At 47.4% G+C, this 17644-nt stretch overlaps 28 non-coding genes across 28 annotated transcripts; all 28 read right to left on the reverse strand.

Moving 5' to 3' along the window:
• Nucleotides 1-100: 100 nt before the first annotated feature.
• Nucleotides 101-173, reverse strand: TRNAK-CUU (transfer RNA lysine (anticodon CUU)). Its single transcript has one exon. It is a non-coding gene; the product is annotated as a tRNA-Lys (tRNA).
• A 627-nt stretch (nt 174-800) lies between these two features.
• TRNAK-CUU (transfer RNA lysine (anticodon CUU)) lies at nt 801-873 on the reverse strand. The gene has a single exon. It is a non-coding gene; the product is annotated as a tRNA-Lys (tRNA).
• A 420-nt stretch (nt 874-1293) lies between these two features.
• TRNAK-CUU (transfer RNA lysine (anticodon CUU)) lies at nt 1294-1366 on the reverse strand. Its single transcript has one exon. It is a non-coding gene; the product is annotated as a tRNA-Lys (tRNA).
• A 427-nt stretch (nt 1367-1793) lies between these two features.
• Nucleotides 1794-1866, reverse strand: TRNAK-CUU (transfer RNA lysine (anticodon CUU)). The gene has a single exon. It is a non-coding gene; the product is annotated as a tRNA-Lys (tRNA).
• Nucleotides 1867-2505: 639 nt separating this feature from the next.
• Nucleotides 2506-2578, reverse strand: TRNAK-CUU (transfer RNA lysine (anticodon CUU)). The gene has a single exon. It is a non-coding gene; the product is annotated as a tRNA-Lys (tRNA).
• A 721-nt stretch (nt 2579-3299) lies between these two features.
• On the reverse strand, nt 3300-3367 carry TRNAK-CUU (transfer RNA lysine (anticodon CUU)). The gene has a single exon. It is a non-coding gene; the product is annotated as a tRNA-Lys (tRNA).
• A 183-nt stretch (nt 3368-3550) lies between these two features.
• TRNAK-CUU (transfer RNA lysine (anticodon CUU)) lies at nt 3551-3624 on the reverse strand. Its single transcript has one exon. It is a non-coding gene; the product is annotated as a tRNA-Lys (tRNA).
• A 421-nt stretch (nt 3625-4045) lies between these two features.
• Nucleotides 4046-4118, reverse strand: TRNAK-CUU (transfer RNA lysine (anticodon CUU)). Its single transcript has one exon. It is a non-coding gene; the product is annotated as a tRNA-Lys (tRNA).
• A 1108-nt stretch (nt 4119-5226) lies between these two features.
• Nucleotides 5227-5299, reverse strand: TRNAK-CUU (transfer RNA lysine (anticodon CUU)). The gene has a single exon. It is a non-coding gene; the product is annotated as a tRNA-Lys (tRNA).
• Nucleotides 5300-5722: 423 nt separating this feature from the next.
• Nucleotides 5723-5795, reverse strand: TRNAK-CUU (transfer RNA lysine (anticodon CUU)). The gene has a single exon. It is a non-coding gene; the product is annotated as a tRNA-Lys (tRNA).
• Nucleotides 5796-6433: 638 nt separating this feature from the next.
• On the reverse strand, nt 6434-6506 carry TRNAK-CUU (transfer RNA lysine (anticodon CUU)). The gene has a single exon. It is a non-coding gene; the product is annotated as a tRNA-Lys (tRNA).
• A 423-nt stretch (nt 6507-6929) lies between these two features.
• TRNAK-CUU (transfer RNA lysine (anticodon CUU)) lies at nt 6930-7002 on the reverse strand. Its single transcript has one exon. It is a non-coding gene; the product is annotated as a tRNA-Lys (tRNA).
• Nucleotides 7003-7641: 639 nt separating this feature from the next.
• On the reverse strand, nt 7642-7714 carry TRNAK-CUU (transfer RNA lysine (anticodon CUU)). The gene has a single exon. It is a non-coding gene; the product is annotated as a tRNA-Lys (tRNA).
• Nucleotides 7715-8140: 426 nt separating this feature from the next.
• On the reverse strand, nt 8141-8213 carry TRNAK-CUU (transfer RNA lysine (anticodon CUU)). Its single transcript has one exon. It is a non-coding gene; the product is annotated as a tRNA-Lys (tRNA).
• Nucleotides 8214-8853: 640 nt separating this feature from the next.
• On the reverse strand, nt 8854-8926 carry TRNAK-CUU (transfer RNA lysine (anticodon CUU)). The gene has a single exon. It is a non-coding gene; the product is annotated as a tRNA-Lys (tRNA).
• Nucleotides 8927-9350: 424 nt separating this feature from the next.
• On the reverse strand, nt 9351-9423 carry TRNAK-CUU (transfer RNA lysine (anticodon CUU)). The gene has a single exon. It is a non-coding gene; the product is annotated as a tRNA-Lys (tRNA).
• Nucleotides 9424-10059: 636 nt separating this feature from the next.
• On the reverse strand, nt 10060-10132 carry TRNAK-CUU (transfer RNA lysine (anticodon CUU)). The gene has a single exon. It is a non-coding gene; the product is annotated as a tRNA-Lys (tRNA).
• A 637-nt stretch (nt 10133-10769) lies between these two features.
• Nucleotides 10770-10842, reverse strand: TRNAK-CUU (transfer RNA lysine (anticodon CUU)). The gene has a single exon. It is a non-coding gene; the product is annotated as a tRNA-Lys (tRNA).
• A 423-nt stretch (nt 10843-11265) lies between these two features.
• On the reverse strand, nt 11266-11338 carry TRNAK-CUU (transfer RNA lysine (anticodon CUU)). The gene has a single exon. It is a non-coding gene; the product is annotated as a tRNA-Lys (tRNA).
• A 639-nt stretch (nt 11339-11977) lies between these two features.
• On the reverse strand, nt 11978-12050 carry TRNAK-CUU (transfer RNA lysine (anticodon CUU)). The gene has a single exon. It is a non-coding gene; the product is annotated as a tRNA-Lys (tRNA).
• Nucleotides 12051-12474: 424 nt separating this feature from the next.
• Nucleotides 12475-12547, reverse strand: TRNAK-CUU (transfer RNA lysine (anticodon CUU)). The gene has a single exon. It is a non-coding gene; the product is annotated as a tRNA-Lys (tRNA).
• Nucleotides 12548-13187: 640 nt separating this feature from the next.
• TRNAK-CUU (transfer RNA lysine (anticodon CUU)) lies at nt 13188-13260 on the reverse strand. The gene has a single exon. It is a non-coding gene; the product is annotated as a tRNA-Lys (tRNA).
• A 424-nt stretch (nt 13261-13684) lies between these two features.
• On the reverse strand, nt 13685-13757 carry TRNAK-CUU (transfer RNA lysine (anticodon CUU)). Its single transcript has one exon. It is a non-coding gene; the product is annotated as a tRNA-Lys (tRNA).
• Nucleotides 13758-14395: 638 nt separating this feature from the next.
• Nucleotides 14396-14468, reverse strand: TRNAK-CUU (transfer RNA lysine (anticodon CUU)). The gene has a single exon. It is a non-coding gene; the product is annotated as a tRNA-Lys (tRNA).
• Nucleotides 14469-14891: 423 nt separating this feature from the next.
• Nucleotides 14892-14964, reverse strand: TRNAK-CUU (transfer RNA lysine (anticodon CUU)). The gene has a single exon. It is a non-coding gene; the product is annotated as a tRNA-Lys (tRNA).
• A 638-nt stretch (nt 14965-15602) lies between these two features.
• TRNAK-CUU (transfer RNA lysine (anticodon CUU)) lies at nt 15603-15675 on the reverse strand. The gene has a single exon. It is a non-coding gene; the product is annotated as a tRNA-Lys (tRNA).
• Nucleotides 15676-16098: 423 nt separating this feature from the next.
• Nucleotides 16099-16171, reverse strand: TRNAK-CUU (transfer RNA lysine (anticodon CUU)). The gene has a single exon. It is a non-coding gene; the product is annotated as a tRNA-Lys (tRNA).
• A 747-nt stretch (nt 16172-16918) lies between these two features.
• Nucleotides 16919-16991, reverse strand: TRNAK-CUU (transfer RNA lysine (anticodon CUU)). The gene has a single exon. It is a non-coding gene; the product is annotated as a tRNA-Lys (tRNA).
• Nucleotides 16992-17644: the final 653 nt, after the last annotated feature.

The following is a 17644-nucleotide window of genomic DNA, read 5'->3' on the forward strand; positions in this document are numbered from 1 at the left end:
GACAAAAAGCAAAAGGTAATTCGATTGTTTTCATCATGTGTGCGAAATTGGCCCACAGAGATGCACAATGGTAGTCAAAGCAAATCACAAAATTATTCTGCGCCCAACGTGGGGCTCGAACCCACGACCCTGAGATTAAGAGTCTCATGCTCTACCGACTGAGCTAGCCGGGCTGCTGTGGTGTGTGACCCCTGTCTAACTTGGGGTCATTGTTAGTCATGTCACCCACCGTATTAAAAAAAAAACATGACAATATAAAACAGGTAATACTGGTAGGAACCTCTGGTTACACCAGCCCACAGGGGATTATTTTGTCCGTCGTGGATTCCAAATATGGGAAGGGTGGGTGGGGCTGGGTGGAGAGGGGAGGGTGGGGAGGGGCTGGGTGAGGAGGGGAGTTTGGGGAGGGGATGGGTGGGGAGGGAGGGGATGGGTGCGGAAGGCGGCCACGGCACTCAATCTCTACATTTAATCCGCCAATTCGTTGAGCCATCATTCGAGGCAAGGTCACTTCCGAATCGTATAGAGCTCAGTGGGCCCTGTCCGGTCAAAATAAAACCTTTAGTTGAGCACTACACATGTCTGCACAGGGCACTGTACACACGTGTGTTGTAAGGCTTGTGCCCGCCCTAACAGTCGGCCATATTTGCAGAATACACCACGCCGCCGTTGACCCTGGCCACCCATCGTTCCTACCAGCTCCCTCCGCAGGAATGTGTTTCGATTGTTTTCATCATGCGTGCTAAATTGGCCCACAGAAATGCACAATGGAAGTCAAAGCAAATCACAAAAGTATTCTGCGCCCAACGTGGGGCTCGAACCCACGACCCTGAGATTAAGAGTCTCATGCTCTACCGACTGAGCTAGCCGGGCTTCCGTGATGAGTGACCCTGTCTAACTTGAGGTGATTGTGAGTCATGTCACCCACCGTATATAAAAAAACATGAATTTAAGCAAAAAGGAATTAGTAAGTTTAAAAACTATCTAGTTAATTGATCTACATAAATGGACAATATAAGTCCATGGGAATCACACGTTGTTTCTACGCCCAACATGGGGCTCAAACCCACGACCCTGAGATCACGAGTCTCATGCTCTACCGGCTGAACTAGCCTCGCTGCTGTTGTAAGTGTCCCCAGTCGAACTTGGGGTGATTGTGAGTCGTGACCCACAGTATATTTCAGAAAAAACTTGATAATTAGTAAAAGGTAATTCGATTGTTTTGATCATGCGTGCTAAATTGGTCCACAGAAATGCACAATCGTCGTCAAAGGAAATCACAAAATTATTGAGCGCCCAACGTGGGGCTCGAACCCACGACCCTGAGATTAAGAGTCTCATGCTCTACCGACTGAGCTAGCCGGGCTTCTGTGGCAACTGACCCCTGTCTAACTTGGGTGATTGTGAGTCATGTCACCCACCATATATTTCAAAAAAACATGAATTTAAGCAAAAAGTAATTAGTAAGTTTAAAGACTGTCTAGTTAATTGATCTCCATAAATGGACAATTTAAGTCCATGGGAATCACACGTTGTTCCTGCACCCAACATGGGGCTCAAACCCACGACCCTGAGATCAAGAGTCTCTCGCTCGACCGACTGAACTAGCCGAGCTACTGTTGTAAGTGTCCCCAGTCGAACTTGGGGTGATTGTGAGTCAAGTGACCCACAGTATATTTCAGAAAACATGACAAAAAGAAGAAGGTAGGTAATTCGATTGTTTTCATCATGTGTGCGAAATTGGCCCACAGAGATGCACAATGGGATTCCAAGCAAATCACAAAATAAATCTCCGCCCAACGTGGGGCTCGAACCCACGACCCTGAGATTAAGAGTCTCATGCTCTACCGACTGAGCTAGCCGGGCTTCTGTGGTGAGTAACCCCTGTCTAACTTGAGGTGATTGTGAGTCATGTCACCCACTGTATATTAAAAAAACCATGAATTTAAGTAAAAAGGAATTCGTATGTTGATATGCTGTCTGGTTAATTCAGGTAAGAACAACAGTTCCACACTGCCCACCAGGGATTATTTGTCTGTCTGTCGTGCATAGCCACGCCCTCGATTTGTATTTCATAGAGCGTTACGGGCGGGCTCGGCACCACGTGACGCGCCACCCCACGCAGCTTGCACCGCGTGACACGGATCGCACGAATGCGCTGTCCAACCAAGTTCCTAAATGCCCACTCCGAAGGAACGTGTTTGATCTACATAAATGCACAATTTAAGTCCATGGGAATTACACGTTGTTTCTACGCCCAACATGGGGCTCAAACCCACGACCCTGAGATCAAGAGTCTCGAGCTCGACCGACTGAACGAGCCTGGCTGCTGTTGTAAGTGTCCCCAGTCGATCTTGGGGTGATTGTGAGTCAAGTGACCCACAGTATATTTCAGAAAAAAACATGACAATAAGTAAAAGGTAATTCGATTGTTTTCATCACGCGTGCTAAATTGGTCCACAGAAATGCACAATAGTCGTCAAAGGAAATCACAAAATTATTGAGCGCCCAACGTGGGGCTCGAACCCACGACCCTGAGATTAAGAGTCTCATGCTCTACCGACTGAGCTAGCCAGGCTTCAGTGGTGTGTGACCCCTGTCTAACTTGGGGTGTTAGTGAGTCATGTCACCCACCGTATAAAAAAAAAACATGACAATAAGTTAAAGATAATACTGGTAGGAACCTCTGGTTCCACCAGCCCACAGGGGATTATTTTGTCCGTCGTGGATTCCAAATATGGGAAGGGTGGGTGGGGCTGGGTGGAGAGTGGAGGGTGGGGAGGGGCTGGGTGAGGAGGGGAGTTTGGGGAGGGGATGGGTGGGGAGGGAGGGGATGGGTGGGGAGGGAGGGGATGGGTGGGGAGGGAGGGGATGGGTGGGGAGGGAGGGGATTCGTGGGGAGGGAGGGGATTGGTGGGGAGGGAGGGGATGGGTGCGGAAGGCGGCCACGACACTCAATCTCTACATTTAATCCGCCAATTCGTTGAGCCATCATTCGACGCGAGGTCACTTCCGAATCGTATAGAGCTCAGTGGGCCCTGCCCGGTCAAAATAAAACCTTTAGTTGAGCACTACACATGTCTGCACAGGGCACTGTACACACGTGTGTTGTAAGGCTTGTGCCCGCCCTAACAGTCGGCCATATTTGCAGAATACACCACGCCGCCGTTGACCCTGGCCACCCATCGTTCCTGCCAGCTCCCTCCGCAGGAATATGTTTCGATTGTTTTCATCATGCGTGCAAAATTGGTCCACAGAAATGCACAATGGAAGTCAAACGAAATCACAAAATTATTCTGCGCCCAACGTGGGGCTCGAACCCACGACCCTGAGATCAAGAGTCTCATGCTCTACCAACTGAACTGGCCTAGCTGCTGTTGTAAGTGTCCCCAGTCGAACTTGGGGTGATTATGAGTCAAGTGACCCACAGTATATTTCAGAAAAAAACATGACAATAAGTAAAACGTAATTCGATTGTTTTCATCATGCGTGCTAAATTGGTCCACAGAAATGAACAATAGTCGTCAAAGGAAATCACAAAATTATTGAGCGCCCAACATGGGGCTCGAACCCACGACCCTGAGATTAAGAGTCTCATGCTCTTTCCGACTGAGCTAGCCGGGCTGCTGTGTTGAGTGACCCCTGTCTAACTTGGGGTGATTGTGAGTCATGTCTCCCACCGTATATTTTAAAAAAACATGAATTTAAGCAAAAAGGAATTAGTAAATTTAAAGACTGTCTAGTTAATTGATCTACATAAATGGGCAATTTAAGTCCATGGGAATCACACGTTGTTTCTGCGCCCAACATGGGGCTCAAACCCACGACCCTGAGATCAAGAGTCTCATGCTCTACGGACTGAACGAGTTGGACTTCTGAGGTGTGTGACCCTAGTATAATTTTGGGGGATTGTGAGTCGTGACCCACAATATATTTCATAAACATGACAAAAATCAAAAGGTAATTCGATTGCTTTCATCATGTGTGCGAAATTGGTCCACAGAAATGCACAATAGTCGTCAAAGGAAATCACAAAATTATTGAGCACCCAACGTGGGGCTCGAAACCACGACCCTGAGATTAAGAGTCGCATGCTCAACCGACTGAGCTAGCCGGGCTTCTGTGGTGTGTTAACGCTGCCTAACTTGGGGTCATTGTGAGTCATGTCACCCACCGTATTTAAAAAGAAAACATGACAATAAGTAAAAGGTAATACTGGTAGGAACCTCTGGTTACACCAGCCCACAGTGGATTATTTTGTCCGTCATGGATTCCAAATATGGGAAGGGTGGGTGGGGCTGGGTGGAGAGGGGAGGGTCGTGAGGGGCTGGGTGAGGAGGGGAGTTTGGGGAGGGGATGGGTGGGGAGGGAGGGGATGGGTGCGGAAGGCGGCCACGGCACTCAATCTCTACATTTAATCCGCCAATTCGTTGAGCCATCATTTGAGGCAAGGTCACTTCCGAATCGTATAGAGCTCAGTGGGCCCTGCCCGGTCAAAATAAAACCTTTAGTTGATCACTACACATGTCTGCACAGGGCACTGTACACACGTGTGTTGTAAGGCTTGTGCCCGCCCTAACAGTCGGCCATATTTGCGGAATACACCACGCCGCCGTTGACCCTGGCCACCCATCGTTTCTACCAGCTCCCTCCGCAGGAATGTGTTTCCATTGTTTTCATCAGGCGTGCTAAATTGGTCCACAGAAATGCACAATGGTAGTCAAACCAAATCACAAAAGTATTCAGCTCGAACCCACGACCCTGAGATTAAGAGTCTCATCCTCTTCCGACTGAGCTAGCCAGGCTGCTGTGGTGAGTGACCCCTGTCTAACTTGGGGTCATTGTGAGTCATGTCACCCACCGTATACTTTTAAAAAACATGAATTTAAGCAAAAAGGAATTAGTAAGTTTAAAAACTGTCTAGTTAATTGATTTACATAAATGGACAATTTAAGTCCATGGGAATCACACGTTGTTTCTACGCCCAACATGGGGCTCAAACCCACGACCCTGAGATCAAGCGTCTCATGCTCTATGGACTGAACTAGTTGGACTTCTGAGGTGTGTGACCCCAGTATAATTTTGGGGGATTGTGAGTCGTGACCCACAATATATTTCATAAACATGACAAAAAGCAAAAGGTAATTCGATTGCTTTCATCATGTGTGCGAAATTGTTCCACAGAAATTCACAATGGAAGTCAAAGCAAATCACAAAAGTATTCTGCGCCCAACGTGGGGCTCGAACCCACGACCCTGAGATTAAGAGTCTCATGCTCTACCGACTGAGCTAGCCGGGCTTCTGTGGTAACTGACCCCTGTCTAACTTGGGTGATTGTGAGTCATGTCACCCACCATATATTTCAAAAAAACATGAATTTAAGCAAAAAGTAATTAGTAAGTTTAAAGACTGTCTAGTTAATTGATCTACATAAATGGACAATTTAAGTCCATGGGAATCACACGTTGTTCCTGCACCCAACATGGGGCTCAAACCCACGACCCTGAGATCAAGAGTCTCTCGCTCGACCGACTGAACGAGCCTAGCTACTGTTGTAAGTGTCCCCAGTCGAACTTGGGGTGATTGTGAGTCAAGTGACCCACAGTATATTTCAGAAAACATGACAAAAAGCAAAAGGTAATTCGATTGTTTTCATCATGTGTGCGAAATTGGCCCACAGAGATGCACAATGGGATTCCAAGCAAATCACAAAATAAATCTCCGCCCAACGTGGGGCTCGAACCCACGACCCTGAGATTAAGAGTCTCATGCTCTACCGACTGAGCTAGCCGGGCTTCTGTGGTGAGTGACCCCTGTCTAACTTGAGGTGATTGTGAGTCATGTCACCCACCGTATATAAAAAAAACATGAATTTAAGTAAAAAGGAATTAGTATGTTGATATACTCTCTGGTTCATTCAGGTAGGAACAACAGTTCCACACTGCCCACCAGGGATTATTTGTCTGTCTGTCGTGCATAGCCACGCCCTCGATTTGTATTTCATAGAGCGTTACGGGCGGGCTCTGCACCACGTGACGCGCCGCCCCACGCAGCTTGCGCCGCGTGACACAGATCGCACGAATGCGCTGTCCAACCAAGTTCCTACCTGCCCACTCCGAAGGAACGTGTTTGATCTACATAAATGCACAATTTAAGTCCATGGGAATTACACGTTGTTTCTACGCCCAACATGGGGCTCAAACCCACGACCCTGAGATCAAGAGTCTCGAGCTCGACCGACTGAACGAGCCTGGCTGCTGTTGTAAGTGTCCCCAGTCGATCTTGGGGTGATTGTGAGTCAAGTGACCCACAGTATATTTCAGAAAAAAACATGACAATAAGTAAAAGGTAATTCGATTGTTTTCATCACGCGTGCTAAATTGCTCCACAGAAATGCACAATAGTCGTCAAAGGAAATCACAAAATTATTGAGCGCCCAACGTGGGGCTCGAACCCACGACCCTGAGATTAAGAGTCTCATGCTCTACCGACTGAGCTAGCCGGGCTTCTGTGGTAACTGACCCCTGTCTAACTTGGGTGATTGTGAGTCATGTCACCCACCATATATTTCAAAAAAACATGAATTTAAGCAAAAAGTAATTAGTAAGTTTAAAGACTGTCTAGTTAATTGATCTCCATAAATGGACAATTTAAGTCCATGGGAATCACACGTTGTTCCTGCACCCAACATGGGGCTCAAACCCACGACCCTGAGATCAAGAGTCTCTCGCTCGACCGACTGAACTAGCCGAGCTACTGTTGTAAGTGTCCCCAGTCGAACTTGGGGTGATTGTGAGTCAAGTGACCCACAGTATATTTCAGAAAACATGACAAAAAGAAGAAGGTAATTCGATTGTTTTCATCATGTGTGCGAAATTGGCCCACAGAGATGCACAATGGGATTCCAAGCAAATCACAAAATAAATCTCCGCCCAACGTGGGGCTCGAACCCACGACCCTGAGATTAAGAGTCTCATGCTCTACCGACTGAGCTAGCCGGGCTTCTGTGGTGAGTAACCCCTGTCTAACTTGAGGTGATTGTGAGTCATGTCACCCACTGTATATTAAAAAAACCATGAATTTAAGTAAAAAGGAATTCGTATGTTGATATACTGTCTGGTTAATTCAGGTAAGAACAACAGTTCCACACTGCCCACCAGGGATTATTTGTCTGTCTGTCGTGCATAGCCACGCCCTCGATTTGTATTTCATAGAGCGTTACGAGCGGGCTCGGCACCACGTGACGCGCCACCCCACGCAGCTTGCACCGCGTGACACGGATCGCACGAATGCGCTGTCCAACCAAGTTCCTAAATGCCCACTCCGAAGGAACGTGTTTGATCTACATAAATGCACAATTTAAGTCCATGGGAATTACACGTTGTTTCTACGCCCAACATGGGGCTCAAACCCACGACCCTGAGATCAAGAGTCTCGAGCTCGACCGACTGAACGAGCCTGGCTGCTGTTGTAAGTGTCCCCAGTCGATCTTGGGGTGATTGTGAGTCAAGTGACCCACAGTATATTTCAGAAAAAAACATGACAATAGGTAAAAGGTAATTCGATTGTTTTCATCACGCGTGCTAAATTGGTCCACAGAAATGCACAATAGTCGTCAAAGGAAATCACAAAATTATTGAGCGCCCAACGTGGGGCGCGAACCCACGACCCTGAGATTAAGAGTCTCATGCTCTACCGACTGAGCTAGCCAGGCTTCAGTGGTGAGTGACCCCTGTCTAACTTGGGGTGTTAGTGAGTCATGTCACCCACCGTATATAAAAAAAAAAACATGAATTTAAGTCAAAAGGAATTCGTATGTTGATATACTGTCTGGTTAATTGATCTACATGAATGTACAATTTAATTCCATGGGAATCACGTTGTTTCTGCGCCCAGCGTGGGGCTCGAACCCACGTACCTGCGGTGAAGAGTCTCTAACTCTACCGACTGAACTAGCCAGCCTGCTGTTGTGAGTGACCACAGTCTAACTTGGGGTGATTGTGAATCAAGTGACCCACAATATATTTCAGAAAAAAACATGACAAAAAGCAAAAGGTAATTCGATTGTTTTCATCATGTGTGCGAAATTGGTCCACCGAAATGCACAATGGTAGTCAAAGCGAATCACAAAATTATCCTGCGCCCAACGTGGGGCTCGAACCCACGACCCTGAGATTAAGAGTCTCATGCGCTACCGACTGAGCTAGCCGGGCTGCTGTGGTGAGTAACCCCTGTCTAACTTGAGGTGATTGTGAGTCATGTCACCCAACGTATATAAAAAAAAAACATGAATTTAAGTTAAAAGGAATTCGTATGTTGATATACTGTCTGGTTAATTCAGGTAGGAACAACAGTTCCACACTGCCCACCAGGGATTATTTGTCTGTCTGTCGTGCATAGCCACGCCCTCGATTTGTATTTCATAGAGCGTTACGGGCGGGCTCGGCACCACGTGACGCGCCACCCCACGCAGCTTGCACCGCGTGACACGGATCGCACGAATGCGCTGTCCAACCAAGTTCCTACCTGCCCACTCCGAAGGAACGTGTTTGATCTACATAAATGCACAATTTAAGTCCATGGGAATTACACGTTGTTTCTACGCCCAACATGGGGCTCAAACCCACGACCCTGAGATCAAGAGTCTCGAGCTCGACCGACTGAACGAGCCTGGCTGCTGTTGTAAGTGTCCCCAGTCGATCTTGGGGTGATTGTGAGTCAAGTGACCCACAGTATATTTCAGAAAAAAACATGACAATAAGTAAAAGGTAATTCGATTGTTTTCATCACGCGTGCTAAATTGGTCCACAGAAATGCACAATAGTCGTCAAAGGAAATCACAAAATTATTGAGCGCCCAACGTGGGGCTCGAACCCACGACCCTGAGATTAAGAGTCTCATGCTCTACCGACTGAGCTAGCCAGGCTTCAGTGGTGTGTGACCCCTGTCTAACTTGGGGTGTTAGTGAGTCATGTCACCCACCGTATATAAAAAAAAACATGAATTTAAGTCAAAAGGAATTCGTATGTTGATATACTGTCTGGTTAATTGATCTACATGAATGTACAATTTAATTCCATGGGAATCACGTTGTTTCTGCGCCCAGCGTGGGGCTCGAACCCACGTACCTGCGGTGAAGAGTCTCTAACTCTACCGACTGAACTAGCCAGCCTGCTGTTGTGAGTGACCACAGTCTAACTTGGGGTGATTGTGAATCAAGTGACCCACAATATATTTCAGAAAAAAACATGACAAAAAGCAAAAGGTAATTCGATTGTTTTCATCATGTGTGCGAAATTGGTCCACCGAAATGCACAATGGTAGTCAAAGCGAATCACAAAATTATCCTGCGCCCAACGTGGGGCTCGAACCCACGACCCTGAGATTAAGAGTCTCATGCTCTACCGACTGAGCTAGCCGGGCTGCTGTGGTGAGTAACCCCTGTCTAACTTGAGGTGATTGTGAGTCATGTCACCCAACGTATATAAAAAAAAACATGAATTTAAGTTAAAAGGAATTCGTATGTTGATATACTGTCTGATTAATTCAGGTAGGAACAACAGTTCCACACTGCCCACCAGGGATTATTTGTCTGTCTGTCGTGCATAGCCACGCCCTCGATTTGTATTTCATAGAGCGTTACGGGCGGGCTCTGCACCACGTGACGCGCCGCCCCACGCAGCTTGCGCCGCGTGACACGGATCGCACGAATGCGCTGTCCAACCAAGTTCCTACCTGCCCACTCCGAATGAACGTGTTTGATCTACATAAATGCACAATTTAAGTCCATGAGAATCACACGTTGTTCCTGCACCCAACATGGGGCTCAAACCCACGACCCTGAGATCAAGAGTCTCTCGCTCGACCGACTGAACGAGCCTAGCTACTGTTGTAAGTGTCCCCAGTCGAACTTGGGGTGATTGTGAGTCAAGTGACCCACAGTATATTTCAGAAAACATGACAAAAAGCAAAAGGTAATTCGATTGTTTTCATCATGTGTGCGAAATTGGCCCACAGAGATGCACAATGGGATTCCAAGCAAATCACAAAATAAATCTCCGCCCAACGTGGGGCTCGAACCCACGACCCTGAGATTAAGAGTCTCATGCTCTACCGACTGAGCTAGCCGGGCTTCTGTGGTGAGTGACCCCTGTCTAACTTGAGGTGATTGTGAGTCATGTCACCCACCGTATATAAAAAAACATGAATTTAAGTAAAAAGGAATTAGTATGTTGATATACTCTCTGGTTCATTCAGGTAGGAACAACAGTTCCACACTGCCCACCAGGGATTATTTGTCTGTCTGTCGTGCATAGCCACGCCCTCGATTTGTATTTCATAGAGCGTTACGGGCGGGCTCTGCACCACGTGACGCGCCGCCCCACGCAGCTTGCGCCGCGTGACACAGATCGCACGAATGCGCTGTCCAACCAAGTTCCTACCTGCCCACTCCGAAGGAACGTGTTTGATCTACATAAATGCACAATTTAAGTCCATGGGAATTACACGTTGTTTCTACGCCCAACATGGGGCTCAAACCCACGACCCTGAGATCAAGAGTCTCGAGCTCGACCGACTGAACGAGCCTGGCTGCTGTTGTAAGTGTCCCCAGTCGATCTTGGGGTGATTGTGAGTCAAGTGACCCACAGTATATTTCAGAAAAAAACATGACAATAAGTAAAAGGTAATTCGATTGTTTTCATCACGCGTGCTAAATTGCTCCACAGAAATGCACAATAGTCGTCAAAGGAAATCACAAAATTATTGAGCGCCCAACGTGGGGCTCGAACCCACGACCCTGAGATTAAGAGTCTCATGCTCTACCGACTGAGCTAGCCGGGCTTCTGTGGTAACTGACCCCTGTCTAACTTGGGTGATTGTGAGTCATGTCACCCACCATATATTTCAAAAAAACATGAATTTAAGCAAAAAGTAATTAGTAAGTTTAAAGACTGTCTAGTTAATTGATCTCCATAAATGGACAATTTAAGTCCATGGGAATCACACGTTGTTCCTGCACCCAACATGGGGCTCAAACCCACGACCCTGAGATCAAGAGTCTCTCGCTCGACCGACTGAACTAGCCGAGCTACTGTTGTAAGTGTCCCCAGTCGAACTTGGGGTGATTGTGAGTCAAGTGACCCACAGTATATTTCAGAAAACATGACAAAAAGAAGAAGGTAATTCGATTGTTTTCATCATGTGTGCGAAATTGGCCCACAGAGATGCACAATGGGATTCCAAGCAAATCACAAAATAAATCTCCGCCCAACGTGGGGCTCGAACCCACGACCCTGAGATTAAGAGTCTCATGCTCTATCGACTGAGCTAGCCGGGCTTCTGTGGTGAGTAACCCCTGTCTAACTTGAGGTGATTGTGAGTCATGTCACCCACTGTATATTAAAAAAACCATGAATTTAAGTAAAAAGGAATTCGTATGTTGATATACTGTCTGGTTAATTCAGGTAAGAACAACAGTTCCACACTGCCCACCAGGGATTATTTGTCTGTCTGTCGTGCATAGCCACGCCCTCGATTTGTATTTCATAGAGCGTTACGAGCGGGCTCGGCACCACGTGACGCGCCACCCCACGCAGCTTGCACCGCGTGACACGGATCGCACGAATGCGCTGTCCAACCAAGTTCCTAAATGCCCACTCCGAAGGAACGTGTTTGATCTACATAAATGCACAATTTAAGTCCATGGGAATTACACGTTGTTTCTACGCCCAACATGGGGCTCAAACCCACGACCCTGAGATCAAGAGTCTCGAGCTCGACCGACTGAACGAGCCTGGCTGCTGTTGTAAGTGTCCCCAGTCGATCTTGGGGTGATTGTGAGTCAAGTGACCCACAGTATATTTCAGAAAAAAACATGACAATAGGTAAAAGGTAATTCGATTGTTTTCATCACGCGTGCTAAATTGGTCCACAGAAATGCACAATAGTCGTCAAAGGAAATCACAAAATTATTGAGCGCCCAACGTGGGGCGCGAACCCACGACCCTGAGATTAAGAGTCTCATGCTCTACCGACTGAGCTAGCCAGGCTTCAGTGGTGAGTGACCCCTGTCTAACTTGGGGTGTTAGTGAGTCATGTCACCCACCGTATATAAAAAAAAAAACATGAATTTAAGTCAAAAGGAATTCGTATGTTGATATACTGTCTGGTTAATTGATCTACATGAATGTACAATTTAATTCCATGGGAATCACGTTGTTTCTGCGCCCAGCGTGGGGCTCGAACCCACGTACCTGCGGTGAAGAGTCTCTAACTCTACCGACTGAACTAGCCAGCCTGCTGTTGTGAGTGACCACAGTCTAACTTGGGGTGATTGTGAATCAAGTGACCCACAATATATTTCAGAAAAACATGACAAAAAGCAAAAGGTAATTCGATTGTTTTCATCATGTGTGCGAAATTGGTCCACCGAAATGCACAATGGTAGTCAAAGCGAATCACAAAATTATCCTGCGCCCAACGTGGGGCTCGAACCCACGACCGTGAGATTAAGAGTCTCATGCGCTACCGACTGAGCTAGCCGGGCTGCTGTGGTGAGTAACCCCTGTCTAACTTGAGGTGATTGTGAGTCATGTCACCCAACGTATATAAAAAAAAAACATGAATTTAAGTTAAAAGGAATTCGTATGTTGATATACTGTCTGGTTAATTCAGGTAGGAACAACAGTTCCACACTGCCCACCAGGGATTATTTGTCTGTCTGTCGTGCATAGCCACGCCCTCGATTTGTATTTCATAGAGCGTTACGGGCGGGCTCGGCACCACGTGACGCGCCACCCCACGCAGCTTGCACCGCGTGACACGGATCGCACGAATGCGCTGTCCAACCAAGTTCCTACCTGCCCACTCCGAAGGAACGTGTTTGATCTACATAAATGCACAATTTAAGTCCATGGGAATTACACGTTGTTTCTACGCCCAACATGGGGCTCAAACCCACGACCCTGAGATCAAGAGTCTCGAGCTCGACCGACTGAACGAGCCTGGCTGCTGTTGTAAGTGTCCCCAGTCGATCTTGGGGTGATTGTGAGTCAAGTGACCCACAGTATATTTCAGAAAAAAACATGACAATAAGTAAAAGGTAATTCGATTGTTTTCATCACGCGTGCTAAATTGGTCCACAGAAATGCACAATAGTCGTCAAAGGAAATCACAAAATTATTGAGCGCCCAACGTGGGGCTCGAACCCACGACCCTGAGATTAAGAGTCTCATGCTCTACCGACTGAGCTAGCCAGGCTTCAGTGGTGAGTGACCCCTGTCTAACTTGGGGTGTTAGTGAGTCATGTCACCCACCGTATATAAAAAAAAACATGAATTTAAGTCAAAAGGAATTCGTATGTTGATATACTGTCTGGTTAATTGATCTACATGAATGTACAATTTAATTCCATGGGAATCACGTTGTTTCTGCGCCCAGCGTGGGGCTCGAACCCACGTACCTGCGGTGAAGAGTCTCTAACTCTACCGACTGAACTAGCCAGCCTGCTGTTGTGAGTGACCACAGTCTAACTTGGGGTGATTGTGAATCAAGTGACCCACAATATATTTCAGAAAAAAACATGACGAAAAGCAAAAGGTAATTCGATTGTTTTGATCATGTGTGCGAAATTGGTCCACCGAAATGCACAATGGTAGTCAAAGCAAATCACAAAATTATCCTGCGCCCAACGTGGGGCTCGAACCCACGACCCTGAGATTAAGAGTCTCATTCTCTACCGACTGAGCTAGCCGGGCTGCTGTGGTGAGTAACCCTTGTCTAACTTGAGGTGATTGTGAGTCATGTCACCCAACGTATATAAAAAAAAACATGAATTTAAGTTAAAAGGAATTCGTATGTTGATATACTGTCTGGTTAATTCAGGTAGGAACAACAGTTCCACACTGCCCACCAGGGATTATTTGTCTGTCTGTCGTGCATAGCCACGCCCTCGATTTGTATTTCATAAAGCGTTACGGGCGGGCTCTGCACCACGTGACGCGCCGCCCCACGCAGCTTGCGCCGCGTGACACTAATCGCACGAATGCGCTGTCCAACCAAGTTCCTACCTGCCCACTCCGAAGGAACGTGTTTGATCTACATAAATGCACAATTTAAGTCCATGGGAATCACACGTTGTTTCTGCGCCCAACATGGGGCTCAAACCCACGACCCTGAGATCAAGAGTCTCTAGCTCGACCGACTGAACTAGCCTGGCTGCTGTTGTAAGTGTGCCCAGTCGAACTTGGGGTGATTGTGAGTCAAGTGACCCACACTATATTTAAAAAAAAACATGATAATAAGTAAAAGGTAATTCGATTGCTTTCATCATGCGTGCTAAATTAGTCCACAGAAATGCACAATAGTCGTCAAAGGAAATCACAAAATTATTGTGCGCCCAACGTGGGGCTCGAACCCACGACCCTGAGATTAAGAGTCTCATGCTCTACCGACTGAGCTAGCCGGGCTTCAGTGGTGAGTGACCCCTGTCTAACTTGGGGTGTTCGTGAGTCATGTCACCCACCGTATATAAAAAAAAACATGAATTTAAGTCAAAAGGAATTCGTATGTTGATATACTGTCTGGTTAATTGATCTACATGAATGTACAATTTAATTCCATGGGAATCACGTTGTTTCTGCGCCCAGCGTGGGGCTCGAACCCACGTACCTGCGGTGAAGAGTCTCTAACTCTACCGACTGAACTAGCCAGCCTGCTGTTGTGAGTGACCACAGTCTAACTTGGGGTGATTGTGAATCAAGTGACCCACAATATATTTCAGAAAAAACATGACAAAAAGCAAAAGGTAATTCGATTGTTTTGATCATGTGTGCGAAATTGGTCCACCGAAATGCACAATGGTAGTCAAAGCAAATCACAAAATTATCCTGCGCCCAACGTGGGGCTCGAACCCACGACCCTGAGATTAAGAGTCTCATTCTCTACCGACTGAGCTAGCCGGGCTGCTGTGGTGAGTAACCCTTGTCTAACTTGAGGTGATTGTGAGTCATGTCACCCAACGTATATAAAAAAAAACATGAATTTAAGTTAAAAGGAATTCGTATGTTGATATACTGTCTGGTTAATTCAGGTAGGAACAACAGTTCCACACTGCCCACCAGGGATTATTTGTCTGTCTGTCGTGCATAGCCACGCCCTCGATTTGTATTTCATAAAGCGTTACGGGCGGGCTCTGCACCACGTGACGCGCCGCCCCACGCAGCTTGCGCCGCGTGACACTAATCGCACGAATGCGCTGTCCAACCAAGTTCCTACCTGCCCACTCCGAAGGAACGTGTTTGATCTACATAAATGCACAATTTAAGTCCATGGGAATCACACGTTGTTTCTGCGCCCAACATGGGGCTCAAACCCACGACCCTGAGATCAAGAGTCTCTAGCTCGACCGACTGAACGAGCCTGGCTGCTGTTGTAAGTGTCCCCAGTCGAACTTGGGGTGATTGTGAGTCAAGTGACCCACACTATATTTAAAAAAAAACATGATAATAAGTAAAAGGTAATTCGATTGCTTTCATCATGCGTGCTAAATTAGTCCACAGAAATGCACAATAGTCGTCAAAGGAAATCACAAAATTATTGTGCGCCCAACGTGGGGCTCGAACCCACGACCCTGAGATTAAGAGTCTCATGCTCTACCGACTGAGCTAGCCAGGCTTCAGTGGTGAGTGACCCCTGTCTAACTTGGGGTGTTAGTGAGTCATGTCACCCACCGTATATAAAAAAAAACATGAATTTAAGTCAAAAGGAATTCGTATGTTGATATACTGTCTGGTTAATTGATCTACATGAATGTACAATTTAATTCCATGGGAATCACGTTGTTTCTGCGCCCAGCGTGGGGCTCGAACCCACGTACCTGCGGTGAAGAGTCTCTAACTCTACCGACTGAACTAGCCAGCCTGCTGTTGTGAGTGACCACAGTCTAACTTGGGGTGATTGTGAATCAAGTGACCCACAATATATTTCAGAAAAAACATGACAAAAAGCAAAAGGTAATTCGATTGTTTTCATCATGTGTGCGAAATTGGTCCACCGAAATGCACAATGGTAGTCAAAGCAAATCACAAAATTATCCTGCGCCCAACGTCGGGCTCGAACCCACGACCCTGAGATTAAGAGTCTCATGATCTACCGACTGAGCTAGCCGGGCTGCTGTGGTCTAACCCCTGTCTAACTTGGGGTGATTGTGAGGCATGTCACCCACCGTATATTTAAAAAGCATGAATTTAATCAAAAAGTGATATTTAGAAATGTACCCATTTTCAATGAGAAAACGTGTGCATTTGTGTCATTCCTTCAAGTAAAGTCCTGGTCACAAAAGCAAAGTTTGTGGGGAATAATAGCCAGTTCTATACTTTTGAGGCACACGCAATTATAAAATAACACTTACTACCCAAAAACAAAAATCGTGTTACATAGTGTAATGTGTGGTTAATTGGTCAACATCAGGGTTCGGCAACCTGCATCTCCAGAGCAGCACGCGGCGCGTTAAGGACTGCTTCGTGACGTTAGTTCGTGATGACCACTGTCTCATATCCACGTGCATTGGCAATACTTGATCTAAATCTTTACTGAAAGCTTTACTGACTGCAGGTTATAACATTCTGTGGGGTTTTCGGTAAAGTCACGGAGATCGGTTCAAATTAATAACCATTGGGTTACGCCAATTTTAACCCTTTTAAAACAGCCTGCTTTGAGCAGCTTTACCCCTCTTTATTTCCTCCTGATGACGATCGCTTGTGTTGTGATCGAAACGTCGTCGTTTTTTGTTTATTTTATTTTTATTAATTTGAACCTATCTACGTGACTTTACTTAAAAACCCAAAGAATATGTATACCTGATCTCCATCAAACAACTATTTTATTGAAAGTGACTTAATAAACACACAAAAGTAAGCGCCCAACGTGGGGCTCGAACCCACGACCCTGAGATTAAGAGTCTCATGCTCTACCGACTGAGCTAGCCGGGCTGCTGGAATGCTCCTCTCCCACTTCGGGTATTGGAAGTACAATGGGAAGGTGGGGGGAGAGGGGGGATGATGGAGGTGGGGCATGATGGGGGTGGGGGATGATGGGGGTGGGTGGTGATGGTGGTGGGGGGATGATGAGGGTGGGGGATGATGGGGGTGGGGGTGATGGGGGTGGGGGGTGATGGGGGTGGGGGTGATGGGGGTGGGGGATGATGGGGGTTTGAAGAAGGGGAATAGGGGAGGTGGGTCAGGAGGGGGCGGTGGGTAGGAGGGGGAATTGGGTAGGAGGTGAGGGGAGGGAGGGGGCGGAGGGGAGGGGCGGGAGGTGGGTGGGTGGGAGAGGGAGGTGGGTGGGTGGGAGAGGGAGGTGGGTGGGTGGGAGAGGGAGGTGGGTGGGTGGGAGAGGGAGGTGGGTGGGTGGGAGAGGGAGGTGGGTGGGTGGGAGAGGGAGGTGGGTGGGTGGGAGAGGAGGTGGGTAGGGGGGAGGGAGGTGGTAGGGGGGAGGGAGGGAAGGAGGGGTAGGGCGGTGCGTAGGAGGGAGGGAGGGGGCGGTGGTTAGGAGGGAGGGGGCGGTGGGTAGGAGTGGAGGGAGGGAGGGGGCGGTGGGTAGGAGTGGAGGGAGGGAGGGGGCGGTGGGTAGGAGTGGAGGGAGG

Source organism: Lethenteron reissneri, chromosome 26 (assembly GCF_015708825.2).
Source record: "Lethenteron reissneri isolate LAM-NWPU_2019-01 chromosome 26, ASM1570882v1, whole genome shotgun sequence".
Lineage (NCBI taxonomy): Eukaryota > Metazoa > Chordata > Hyperoartia > Petromyzontiformes > Petromyzontidae > Lethenteron > Lethenteron reissneri.